This window comes from Amblyomma maculatum, chromosome 9, assembly GCF_055883805.1.
Source record: "Amblyomma maculatum isolate TAMU_Amacu chromosome 9, ASM5588380v1, whole genome shotgun sequence".
Lineage (NCBI taxonomy): Eukaryota > Metazoa > Arthropoda > Arachnida > Ixodida > Ixodidae > Amblyomma > Amblyomma maculatum.
In genome coordinates, this window is record NC_139352.1 from 30501781 (window position 1) to 30515075 (window position 13295).

General features: G+C 47.5%; 1 long non-coding RNA gene across 1 annotated transcript; it reads right to left on the minus strand.

The window, feature by feature from the left end:
- Positions 1-5933: 5933 nt before the first annotated feature.
- LOC146178743 (uncharacterized) lies at positions 5934-7357 on the minus strand. Its single transcript, XR_014700645.1, has 2 exons — positions 7259-7357; positions 5934-6068 (listed from the first exon to the last, which is right to left on the minus strand). It is a non-coding gene; the product is annotated as an uncharacterized LOC146178743 (long non-coding RNA).
- Positions 7358-13295: the final 5938 nt, after the last annotated feature.

The following is a 13295-nucleotide window of genomic DNA, read 5'->3' on the forward strand; positions in this document are numbered from 1 at the left end:
CATTGGAGGGTCAAATTTTAAAGGTAAAGCTCAGCTACTTTGGTCATCTGATGAGAAGAGAGGAGTCGCTGGAGAAAGATTTGATGTTGGGAAAGGTTGAGGGTTGCCGGAGAAGGGGTAGGCAGCGAACGTGATGGTTAGATGGCATCCTCGAGGCACTGCAGATGAAGTTATGTGATGTTAGGAAGATAGTGAGAGACCGGAAAGCGTGGCGTGACATGGTCCATAGGGTCACGAAGAGTCGGACACGACTGAACGCCTAAACTGAACCGACCGTCTCCAGAATGCCATGACGAGCAAACATTCTCTTCATCCTTTCTATAACGGTTACAGCTGTAGTTGATGGGAGAAGCACAATTTCCAGGTAGCGAGACAGATAATTGACCAGCTCCAAATAGTGGCGATTGTTGACAACACACAAGTCAACACCAACTTTCTCCCATGAGAAATTCTGAGTAGCAGTGGGTATCAACGGCTCTGCATTCTAAGTAGCACATCACACGCCAATTTCACAGTCTTTCACCTGCTGCACAAGTTGTTCGCTAAGGCTTGGCCACCAAACCAACTCTTTAGCCAATGCTCGGTTTCTAGAAATACCTTGATGCCCGTCGTACAACTTTTCCAGCACTTCTTTTCTGAGGGACTCGGGCACTATGAGTCTGGTTCCTTTTAAAAGCAACTCGTTGCCTTCAACTATAAAGGCGCGCTCTTGCCAATAAGAGACGAGATGGGAAGGAAGCCTCTGTTTTTCTGGCCAGTCTTGGCGACACAACAATCGGAGGGCTTTGCAAACTGCATCAGTTTCTTGAGTCTTTCTCACTCTTTTCAAAAAATTATCTCTGGTTTCAAGTCGCTCAATGCATCATTTTGCATAGGAAGAAACTTCAGACGCAGTCAATTCTCCAGCTATTTGCTTGTCTCCAGTGATTGGCACTCGCAAAAGAAAGTCCGTAGTGACTAAGTGTTTTCCCGGAACATAAACTACCTCAAAACGATAGCAAATGAGCCGCAATCTGAACCACTGAATTTCTGGTGGGACCATATCAACGGGCATTTTTCCTAGTAAGTAAACAAGAGGCTTATGGTCCGTTCCGAAGAGTACGTCCAGACCTCTGAGGTATTCATCGAATCTTTCAGCAGCCGAAGTCAGGGCTTACGCTTCCTTTTCTATTTGCGCATAGCACTGCTCAGTTTTCGTGAGGGAACACGAGATGAACGCTACGGGGCGTAGCTTACCGTTACGTTGCATTTAAAAAAGGACTGCGCCCAGGGCTGAAAGACGAAGTGTCTGCCGAAAGAATCGTGGGAAGGTGAGGGCCTCACAAAGCCATGCATTTCGCAGACCAGATAAGAGATTTCACATTGTCAAATGCGGCGTTCTGCTCTGGGCACCATATCCAGGCCCTATCTTTATGCAAAAGCTTGCACTAAGGGGCAGTAGTGTGAGCCAGGTGCGGTAAGAAGTGCCCCAAAATGGTTGGCCATGCCCAAAACGCTACGTAATTCCGCTGCATTGCTCGGTGGCTTCATTTCTTTCACAGCATTTACCTTAGCTTGATCGGGCTATACGCCTTCCTCACTTAGAACATGATCCAAAAAAGTGAGCCTTTTAACACTAAAGACACAATTGGATTTGTTCATGGTTACATTGGATTCTGCCAACCTGGTCAAGATGTTATCAAGTCTAGAATCATATTGTTACTAGTTGTTTCCAAAGAATAAAATGTCCACTACATTGAAGACTCCAGGCATGTTTGCCAGGATTTTGGACATTCTTTTCTCGAAATACTCAGGTGCTAAAGTAATTCCGAAAGGTAACCTGGCGAAACGGTACCGTCCAAACGGAGTAATGAAGGCAGTAAATTCCTCCGAAGCCTTGCTTAGGCATACTTAATAGAAACCAGAATTTGCGTTCAGTTTAGAAAAAGTTTTGCAGCGGCTATAGAACCCAGAGCTTGATCCACTGTGGGGAGGGTGAACTTCTCTCGTAGAACGCACTTATTCAATTGTGTAAGTCTACACAGATCCTGATATCCCCGCTCAGATATTGCTAAAAGGCAATATTCGTGAATGCAGTTTATCCAAATTTGTTAGACCGAATACTGAATTTTTCGCATCCGACCTTTCTCTACGTAGGAGGAAATTCACTGCCTGGAATTCTAAACATATTGCCATGGTTTTGTTGAAGATTTTTTACAGAGAATTTTTTGTCGCATTTTTCTGCCATTTGCATGTATCCTAATGCTGGATACTGTGGCAAGTACAGTGGCGATTCTACGTTGGCAAAAAAGGTGTACCATAAATCAATACAGATCTCGTCTGCAAGACATTAATTAGACATTTTTTATTACGTTGGCAAAAACGGTGTACCACAAATTAATACAGATCTCGTCTGCAAGACATTAATTAGACATTTTTTATACAGAGTACCATTCATTACATTGCATGCCTAAATTCATTATAGAGTAAAATTTTGCCACCCCCTTAATTCAAAATTTCGAACAGTCGGCTTGGTCTTGCTCAGCGGCCATCGAATTCAATGGAGTCGGGCACTCGTTAATTCTGATGCTGCTGTTCTCTTGCGCCGGTTAATTCGAACATGCTTCCGAGGAGTAGGCATGTCACAGCACGTTTGTCACGACAAATCACTGTTGGAAATATTTCTCCACAAGCCCAATATGCAGTGTTGTGTTTTCTTACATTAGTGCACCTGTGGCTTGCATGTATGCACCTGTTCTTTTCCCAGGCGTAGTTTCGGCCTCTGGAAGACCACTGAAACTATGCTGGAAGGGAAGGGGGGGGGGTGCAGCCAATAACTGCAGTGGCAACAGTGGTTATAGGGTGCTGATCAGCCAAACAGCCAATCCAAGCTGCCCTCAGCGCCCCAAGTTCTTATTTTTTTTTTTTGGCAAGGAAGGCATAACGTCCAATCTCGTTGCTTGCATAGCCCAATCTTGTCAAGTGCAGCTCGGCTAGAGCACATGGCAACATAATGGCTACTCAGAATTGTGATCAAAATACTGCGCAACAAAGTATTTGTCTATGAAAATGGAAATCTTCAGTGCCTTCAAAAAACGTCATGCACAAATACGACCCGAAAGAGAGAACTTTATCATTGTACGTAAGAATTGAATCGCAGATTATGCAGCCATACGACAGTGCAAAGTTTAAAAAATTAGAGGGTGTCTTAGCACGCTTTTAAGAGGAGAACACTGAAAGCCTGCCCTTCCTCTCCTATAATTTGCCTCTCGCTTTTTTCTTACTATTTGCCTCTTATGGTTTCCTCTTTTTTCTTGGTCGTTCTGTGGTCATGCTGAGTCGTGCCTCATCACCACTCATAGTTAAGCATCGAGAGGGTGGCTATTCCTGGCCCTACGGGGCTGGGATGGTAGGTCAACGCCGCTTGCGGCGGGGGCTAGTCAGCCACCGAATTTTGATCGGTTGTAGGCTGTCATTGCACCTGCCACCGCTTAGGTGGTGGACGACGGCTGTTGCTGCTCGCGTCTTTCTCTCCCTCTTCTTTTAGAGCGCTGCTCTTTGGCCCGTTCCTGGGTTTCGCGGCGACGTTGGCGACGGCCTCGTAACCAGTTCCGGACCCCTTTCAGCCCCCCAGTTCGGGCCGACGCTTCGGCAACCGGAGCCTCGCAGGAAGAGGGGGGGGGGGGGGGTACACGCAGCGGCGAACATGGGGGCAGGAGCGCTCTCAGCTATCGGATAACAAGAGGAAAGGAAGGGGGGGGGGGGGGAGGGGGTCGCCGGAGGCAGCGCTGGCTGCGACTTACTGATGCCGCTGACGGCGCTAGCGAGTAAAGACAACGTGCTGCGTAGAACACCGCCACATGCCGTCGCTGCCATGCAGAAAGAGGAGGGGGATCCCCTCTTCCTGTGTGGCGGCGAGGGTGATCTCCGGTTGCTGAAACGCCGGCTCGCTATCAGCAGATCATGGTGCGTGCATCCCGTTCTCACTCTCTTCACTCGCTAGCGGCATCAGTCAGTCGCTGTTATCTGTCGTTGCGCAACGTTCCTATGGACCCACGCGCTGCTTCCCGCGACGTCCCGATAACTCAATTGCTCCCTTCATTTCTGCGACCACAAAGCGTCTTTAATGACAGCCAAGAACTGTTAGTGGAGTGTTTCCTGAAGGAATACGTGTAAAAAATTAAAAAAAAAAGTGTAATTGTACATACGGGTCTTGCTCGAAATCTTTCCCTCAGTTTATCGAAAAGGTGTAACAGCTGATGAGCTGCACTCAAATTTCGCATGAGGAAGTAACGTAATCGTGGGCAATTTTTTTCTATCTTTTGTACTTTCTCTCTTCTGTCCGCACGAGGCAGTGGAGGTGGCTCAGCTACAGAGCCAGTATAGCAGGCCCGTGCATTTTCTTTTCCTTCTTCCTACAGTAGTCAGGCGCCGTAACCACTGCGCCACCCCGGCGACTACTGTTCCCAAGGATGCGGGATCGAATCCCGGCCTCCGCGGCCGCTTTTCGATGGAGGCGAAAGGCAAGGCGTCCATGTGCTGTGCGATGTCAGTGCACGTTAAAGAACCATCCGGAGTCCTCCACTATGGCGTCTTTCAGTCTGAGTCGCTTTATTGGGACGTTAAACCCCACAAACCAAACCGAACCTTCTTCCTACAGCCACAACAACAACAAAGTTACTGCATCTTTCCATTCCTAAAAAGTTGAATGCAGGTGTCTACAGAAACAAATGTCACAGATACTGTGCCTTTCCCTTCCTTGAACATATTATTATTATTATTATTATTATTGTTGTTGTTGTTGTTATTATTATTATTATTATTGTTGTTGTTGTTGTTATTATTATTATTATTATTATTATTATTGTTGTTGTTGTTGTTGTTGTTGTTGTTGTTACAATCATGTTGCAACGTTAACGTGAACACTCAAGAACAGTGACCTGCTTTTGCTTGTCAACTAGACCAATTTTCTGGCGATGATTAGCCAGAGCGCCACGACCCCGATATCGCGAGCGCTCGACCGGAGCACCAATTCGGAGCGCCTCGCTCGCGCTGAGACGCCTACCTCCATATTTGCCATTGGAACGCGTTTGCTCCCGCGGGAGCACTTAGTGCAAGAACAAGTGCAAGAAAAGCGTTCCTGCCATCTCTAATCCTACACTTGAACGCACGCCAAGGAACAACTCGCAACAGGAGCGATGGCGTACCATCCAAACGCGCACTACTGCGCCTTTCCTCCAGAAGTAATCCCACACTTGAACGCGCACCACACTCGCTGCCTGTTTCGGATGAGTCGTCAATGCATGTCTCCGAACTTGCATCGTCTATGTCGGAACTGTCACCTCCATAAAACAAAATTAGCGCCGCACGGCGAGACGCAGAGTCCATGTCGTCCATCGCTTTGCGAAGCACCGCGACGATGTGAAGCCGAGCTGCCGAAGCCGGTCGTGACGAAACGGAAACGGGTACAACGTTACGCTGGCTTCCGGCCAAACCTGCCGATTTCGGCAGAGCAAATATCGTTGCTCCATGGAGCGATCCGGGATCGACGCGAGATCCCGATCTGCCATTGGAACAGACATCTCGCGCTCCCATTTTGCCATTGGAATAGAATTGCTCTCCCAGGTGGAAATTTTCTGCTGGTTTCCTGCTGGGATTCTGCTGGTTCCAGCAGTGCTGGTTTATTAGCACATTCCCAGCAGCTGCTGGAACCAGCAGCTGCTGGGACCAGTAGCTGCTGGGACCAGTAGCTGCTGGGACCAGCAGCTGCTGGGACCAGCAGCTACTGGGATCAGCGGGTATTGGAACCATTGGCTGCTAGGTTTCAACCGAGGGCTGAATATAGTCAGAATTTGGTGGATTGGTTCTCTGGGGGCTTGTCAGCCTACGAGAATTTGGTGCAGTGACTGCCTTGGACTGCACAAAGAAAATAAAGGCAACAGCAGAGGTTTCAGTCATGACTCATAGTTTAATTTTATTTTCCATGCCCATATACATTCTGCAATCTGCATGGACACATTTTCCCTTCGAGACTGTGGTACTGCAGCAGGTGTGCTCCAGCTCCAACTCAGATGGTGCCATGAAGGTAGCTGCATGAAAAAAAAAAAGACCAGAAAGATATACTACCAAAACCATGCTACTGCACATAAAAGATGAATAATGGAAATTGAAAGCATCTACCCAAGAAGCACATATTTGGTGCAAATCCACATGATAACTGGTCAAGTGTGATGCAAACCACATTTAGAGAAAATTTTCAATGAACAGCGCTTCTACTAATGTGTGGGTGGCTAGCTTTTGCATGTGCCTGTGCAGACTGCACCAATGCCCACAAGCACCCATGGTGTTTCATTCATTCAACCATGAGAATACCACTCCTAGGAAAGTGTCTGCATTGCTTTAGGCAGATGCCACGTAACAACTGGTGTGGTATTACCAGAAAGGTTAGATGAAATGAGGGGCTCGTTATGATACAATTTAAAGGAGCGAACAGTCTAGAAGTCCAAGGTAAACATTGGGGATAATTTTTCTTTTTAGGTTTGTTGTCGATGTTGACAAGAATGAGTGTTAAGATGATTTAGGGAGAAAGAATATTAAATGAAAAGTGGAAGGAAAAACAATGCCGCTTTTCATTTAATATTATTTCTCCCTAAATCATCATAAGACTCATTCTTGTCAATATCAACAACAAACCTAAAAAAAGATTATCCCCAACGTTTACATTGGTCTCGTAGACTGTTCGCTGCTTTAAATTAAATCAGAGAGGTTAGAAGTATACCCATTGCTAGCCAGACATGACTGTTTAGCGGCATATTCTTTTAACCTTGTTTGGTATGCCACTCAAGTCATACACCCATACCCTGCAAATGGATTGACATGGAAAGATAGTCTAGTTAGTCTATTTGCAACGAACCGTGTCGAATATGTGTTAACTTGCGATTAGACGTTCTTTGAATCCTTGGCTGTTCACCATTGTTCGTACAAAGCGAACAACAATCGGGCGACAAAGATATTTTACTTGCCGAAAATAGCATCAATGATACTTCGGCAAAATGATATGGCCTATTTTAAACTAGGGACGACAAAATTACCAGCTCACTTTGATAGTCACTCGACTAGTAAGCGGCTCTCATCACTGCCGAACTGCGCTGGCAGTGGTGCGCGCTTGAGTCACTGTTCTTTTCCTCCGTGCCTATAATAAGCTCTCGCAAATCCACTAGACGTTACACAACGCGAGGACTAAAAAAAAAAAAAAAATGAGATGCACTTTTTTACTTACCAAACACACCCATGTCCTAGGCCTTGCAGATGTCGCATCACATTTCTCACTCTTGACAGAAGCCACCTTGACCGGTTCAAACTTACGTAGACGTTTCAGGGGCCGTATTACAGACGGCTCACACTCACAATCACACTCACACTCACAATCTTCCTATTGGCCAGCGGCAAAACGGTGGGAGTGGCCGTCCTTTACATCATCGACGTCTGCTGTTTACGTCATGAACACACTTGAAGTGCTGACGTCGACTACGGGCCAATTGTGAGCGGTGGATGTGAGCGACGCGAGCCGCTCACAACTCGTTTGTGAGCGCGCTCACAAAGGAAAAATGGCGGCGGTCTCTGCGGCGGCCGGCAGAGACCATCATCGCGATCATCGGCAAAGGACGGTGTACGCAGACTGACGTGCCGGGCGAGATGTTTCGACGCATGTTGCTACTCGAGAAGGATATAGGACAGTGACTGTGCGACGCGACGAACTGAGATAGGTGTGTGCGGCCGAGTGCGCTGTCTGTGTGGCGGCAGATAATGTGTGCACTGCGCTTTTTCCGAGCTCCTAGTGGCTTCCAAACCGCTACTGGCAACGAGGCGAACATCGGCCTCGCGCAGCCGACACTTCGAAAGCGTTTGCGGCATGCAGCAAGGCGGCGGCGAAGAAAGGCTTCCTTCGTCACGGCAGCATACCGGGCGTCGTCGGGTTTGTCGACGGCCCATCGGGCGTCTACGAGTAGCCTTGTGATGTCCCTGTCTTCAGATATGAGATGCCGACATGATTTGGGCCATGAACCTCCCTACGTGGTATCTTGGCATGATGCTTTCTTCTGGCGGCCTTCTCGGCTGCACACAGGCATGACAAAGGCCGAGGAAGGCCTTCTGCGAGGCGTCGAATTCACGACAGTGAGCCGTGCTGCTCTTTGCAAGATAAGTTACGGTAGGCTCCACATGCCTCACATGTATTGCCGTTCTTGGGCTTTTATAAAAGCTGAAACGTAAGACACGTCGTACATTTCTGAAATGCCTACGTAAGAAACGAATATGGGAATGCGTGTGTTTGATGCCTGTATTGAGTAGGAATGGGGCACCATTTATACCGATATGAAGTGCAAGGCTGTCCTTACAGAAGTGTTGCTGAAACTTTCAATCATTCATTGTCTGCACTCCCATGAATGTCATCGTCAGCAAGACCTGGCAATGAGCTACTTGATGCGACTCTTCCATTGTGTCAGCAAGGCTGTTAAAGTTTATGAGGCTGTTGAGGTCGACAACGACGAAGAATGTGCTTAACAGCGTGCCATTTTCGGTTATGCTGGTGAAAGGGGCACCTGTTGGAGACATGGCTGCCAGTGTCATGGCATCCCGGTCCGGACTCTCCATAACGGCTATAGAACAAGGCATACACCTCCACAAGGTTAATGGTGGATAACTGCGTAGGCGTGCTGAAGAGCCGCTTCCAGTGCTTGCAAAAATACTAGACGCTCCTCTACCAGCCAGAGCGTGTAACATGTGCCGTGTTGCATAACTTCTTTGGATGTCTTCCTGCCTGCAGACGAGGAGGGTGCTGCTGGCTTGGACAAGAAAGGGTCACATCTGTGTACCGGCTACTTGGAAGTGGGATCACTATTGCCATGCATACCTCTAGGGAAAAGCCATACAGAATCATGTTAGCCTGTTCCACAGAACCTGCCACCAGAGCTGGCTGGCACAGCTGCCCATGGTGCGGCAACAGCTGCGGCGTCAATGCCAGCACAACAATCGGCTATGATATACCACACGTAGCTGACCAACTCATCGCAGGCAGCCAAGTGCAGCGCCTTCTCGTTTCATGTCTGTGCCAGAAACCTTTGTGATAATGATGAATCTTCTCGAACCTCATCTGTCAAGTCAAATTTGTCTTCGTACCCCCCCCCCCCCATTCACTGTTGCTTGCAACCGTGCATGTTGATGTTTGTGTGTGTGCCTGTGTTTGAGTACATAATTAAAGTGTTTCATAACGAGGCAGCAATTGTGATGCCTATCGGAATGGGAAAGTCTCACAGAAGTTTTTTAGAAGCACGTGTATCAACTGTGCCCCTTTATTTTCCTGCAGCGTTTCACACGCTTGAATATGCAGCAGCGAAGCCAACTGCCTGCAATAGCAGAGGCAGTTATTTGCACGTGCTGCACGATTGTGCTACACAGAGAAGACATACACGAATAATTTTTTAGAGCCTGTAAGCTGGCACTGTACTCATCGCAGGTCTGACACACTTCAGAAACAAATGAAAGTATTGTGCATAAAACTGCGACTCAGAGGCATGACACAAAATAATAGTTGCTTAATGATTACAGGCTTGCATAGTAGTTGTCATAGGTTTGGCACATTTCAGAAGCAGGAAACAAAGTATGGCTCTTAACAGTGCAGAAACATGACACAAGTAGTGCTATGTACAATGTTTGCATAAGGTAGTCTCCATTAGTGAACCTTCCAGGACTACAGGCCTGCATATACTGTTAGGACGCATAGAAAGCATTTGCTTAATGCTAAACAGTGTAAAGCTGACAAATTGAATGCATAATATTGCGAGTTTTAGTGCTCACAGTGATTGTAGCGTACGCAGAAAAACATCACATATGCATCAAGCAAATGGTGTGTGGGCAGAAGGTACCGCTCAAAAACAAAGCAACTCAGTCATGAGAACAAAGAAAAAAAAAAAATACAGAGCACACTACAACGAAAGCTACAGCGAAAGCCCTGTCACGGTGGCACTGCAGTGAATGAAGGCTTCGGGATCAGTCACGGCAGGGGTGGAAGCATTCCCATGATCATGTTCTTTTCTAAACTATCCAGCTACATACAAACAGATGATAATGCAAGGACAGAGCTTCATTTTGGCCTACACTACATGCTTCACAGTCGTCTTGCATTTCCTAAAGAGAAACAAATAGAACCACGGAGCCTGCACGTTGCACTTTAAGCACTTTTCTCATCGATACTAGTAGGCGCCGACCGAAAACACCTTCGCAAGTTGTCTTTGTCCATTTCCATGTCAAGCGCTCCATGAAATTTTATCGCTGCAGGCCCTGGACTTCGACTGCATTCTATTAGATTTTCAGCATGCTCACGGCACTTGCACGGTACTTCGATTACCGACGACACTAAAAAAAGCAGCACCTTCTCGGGGAATCAGCTGTTTGCTTGCAGGCCGCCATGTGCACGCCATGACGCCGCCGGCGCACCCTCGCGGCAACAAAAGTTACCTAATAGCAAGTATAACTACACAACTAAGAACGCTTCAACTTGAGCTCAAGGTTAATCAATACTAAAAATAGTATCTTGCCAAAATAAACCTTTGTTTGTTTTATTTATTGCGTATTAGTTGCGTCGTGTTAGAAAAAGTTAGGAGACGGTCCCTGCTCAGTTTTGTGCCACACTGTGGCATCAACGTTTGCCGAGGATTCGGGACTACTAGGGCGGAGCCACGCTAAAAGTCGCTGGTAATTGGACGATTTCGCATACTCGTCACGATTGACGTCTCAAGGCTGCGTCACAGCTTCGTAATTTTGACGTCACGCTCACAAACTTGTGAGCGGAGTCCGTAATTCGGCCCCAGATAAAATGTCTTAAATAATTCATACTGACGACGACGTTTAAATATTGTAAAAAGCACAAAATACTCCTGCATTCGCAAACACGAGCCAGCACAAAACAGCTCACTACGTAAATGTCTAAACTTCGGAACGGCTTCTTTTGGCTTGTTGAGCGTCAACCGGAGACTGGTTACGATAGTGTCGTAAGCGCTGAAAATGCGCGTTTGTCAAACGGTACGAACAAATACTACTGAGATATTTCAAATTGTGCTAATATTACTATTTCTATACCTTCTTACACGTAATTGCATTCGCTCTGCTCTGATCGTTGCACCAGATCGTTCGAAGGCGCGTCGTCTGCTACGCTAGCAGATGATGAAGGTGACAGCAGTAACAGCCTCGTGCATTACGCCGTGATAAACAAAATTGTAAAGATCAGATAACATTTTTTTTGCATCTTTGATGTTTGCAATAGCTCATAGCGGCATACCACTGCGGCTACCGGCCGAAAAAAAAAAAAAAAAAAGCTTAGCTTCTTTAAAAAGGTTTTTTTTTCGCAGCTACGGTGATATTTTGATCACGGAGCAGAAACATGCTGTAAAAACGGGTATATACTTTCCGTGCTGCGTTTTTGTAGAATGAATGAGCTCGCGATAGGGGAATGCAACAAGTTCTCACGTGCGTAAATGAACTTCATTACATGCGTTTGTAAACTTGGGTGGGTTGTTTGCTGGTTCCAGTAGCATTCCAGGAGGGAACCAGCAAAATTCTAAAACCAGCAAAGAAAACCAGCAAGCACCCTGCTGGAACCAGCAAAGCCAGCAGGTTGCCTGCTGAGACCAGCAGACGTACACTGCTGGAACCAGCACAGCCAGCAGGTCGCCTGCTGGGACCAGTGGAAAACCAGCAGGTCGCCTGCTGGGACCAGTGGAAAACCAGCAAGCACCCTGCTGGAACCAGTACAACCAGCAAAAATCCAGCAGGCTACCTGCTGGTTCCAGCACAAACCAGCAGCTTCCAGCAAGAAACCAGCAGAACATTTTCACGGCCATAGCAGAAAAACCTGCTTCGGATCTGCCATTGGAATTCAACATTAGAAATTTGACGATTGTGCCCATTATGAAACTAAATATCGCATTGTTTTATCATATTGTAGCAATCCTCGCCGTCTCGCCCGTTTGCGGATTCTGGCTTCGCAAGAGTGTTAAAAAGCTCGGTACGACAGACAGCATCGCCATGTGTCTTACGCACCTGGAGACTAAGTGCGGCTTTGGCGACCTCTCCCGATACGTGGTGTAGCCCAGAAAATAGTGGCGCATTACGCTGGCCCTTAAGTTGTCCTCGACCGCGTGGACTATACTATATAGTACAGTGTATAGCTCGTGAAAGTCTGATGCAAAGCAGTAACCAGCCTCTCTGTTGGTGCTCTTTGTGCTAATTGCTTTGTAATGTGTTTAAAGTAAACATGTTGGATTCATTGACTTAATATATTATTACGACGGGGTTTGACGTCGGAGCGCTCAACAAAAGGTCGAGAGGGCAGGGATCTAGTCAACGGCTGCGAGTCCAGCACAGACACGAGAGTCTCCTTGTCTTTCTCAACGTCCTTTTTCCTGTCTTGTTCTATGTGTTTCCTCTTCTTCAGGATTGCTACATTTCCCCCCGGGACAGCCGAATCCCCCCTGGGCGAGGGAGTTAGTCTATAGAGGCTATATTGTCACCAAGCAAGCAGCACAACAACCGAGCTGGCCCTTTTTAATCAAGCGAAAAACTCGAGAGAGACGAAGATGACGCTTAGCCACGTGCCAAGCGATTCGGCCACTTGGTGGCGCCAGGAGATGGTCAGCGGTGTGGCATTGCCCCCCTTCCAAGGGGCATCGACCCGATGCCGCAAGCGTAGGGGAATAGTCTTAAAGCGGGGCAAGTAATACGGGAAAGTCTCTGGCTCTGGTTTGGATCCTGAATTGGTTTACCGATTGTAATAGGGCTTCATTCTGGCAACGTGAACTATTTCAGATTTCGGCTGCCGAGAGGAGCGTACAGTGCCTTGTGGTAGCACCTCGTAGTTCACCGCGCTGAGGCGGCGGAGCACCTCGTAAGGTCCAAAGTATCGCCGCAGAAGCTTTTCAGAGCGCCCTCGCAACCGTATTGGGCTCCATACCCAGACTTGGTCGCCGGGCGTGTAAATCACCTCTCGGTGTCGCAGGTTGTAGCGCTGGGCGTCGTGTACTTGTTTTTGCCGAATTCGCTGTCGGGCAAGCTGGCGTGCAGCTTCTGCGTCACGAATAAATTGGTCAGCCCCCACGACAGTGGAGGGAGCAGAATCTGGAAGAAGCATGGCATCCAGCATAGTCAAGGGTTCGCGTCCATGAACCAAATGAAATGGAGTGAAGCGTGTTGTTTCCTGGAGTGCAGTGTTGTATGCGAACGTGATGTACGGCAAAATCCGGTCCCAGTTCCCATGATCATCG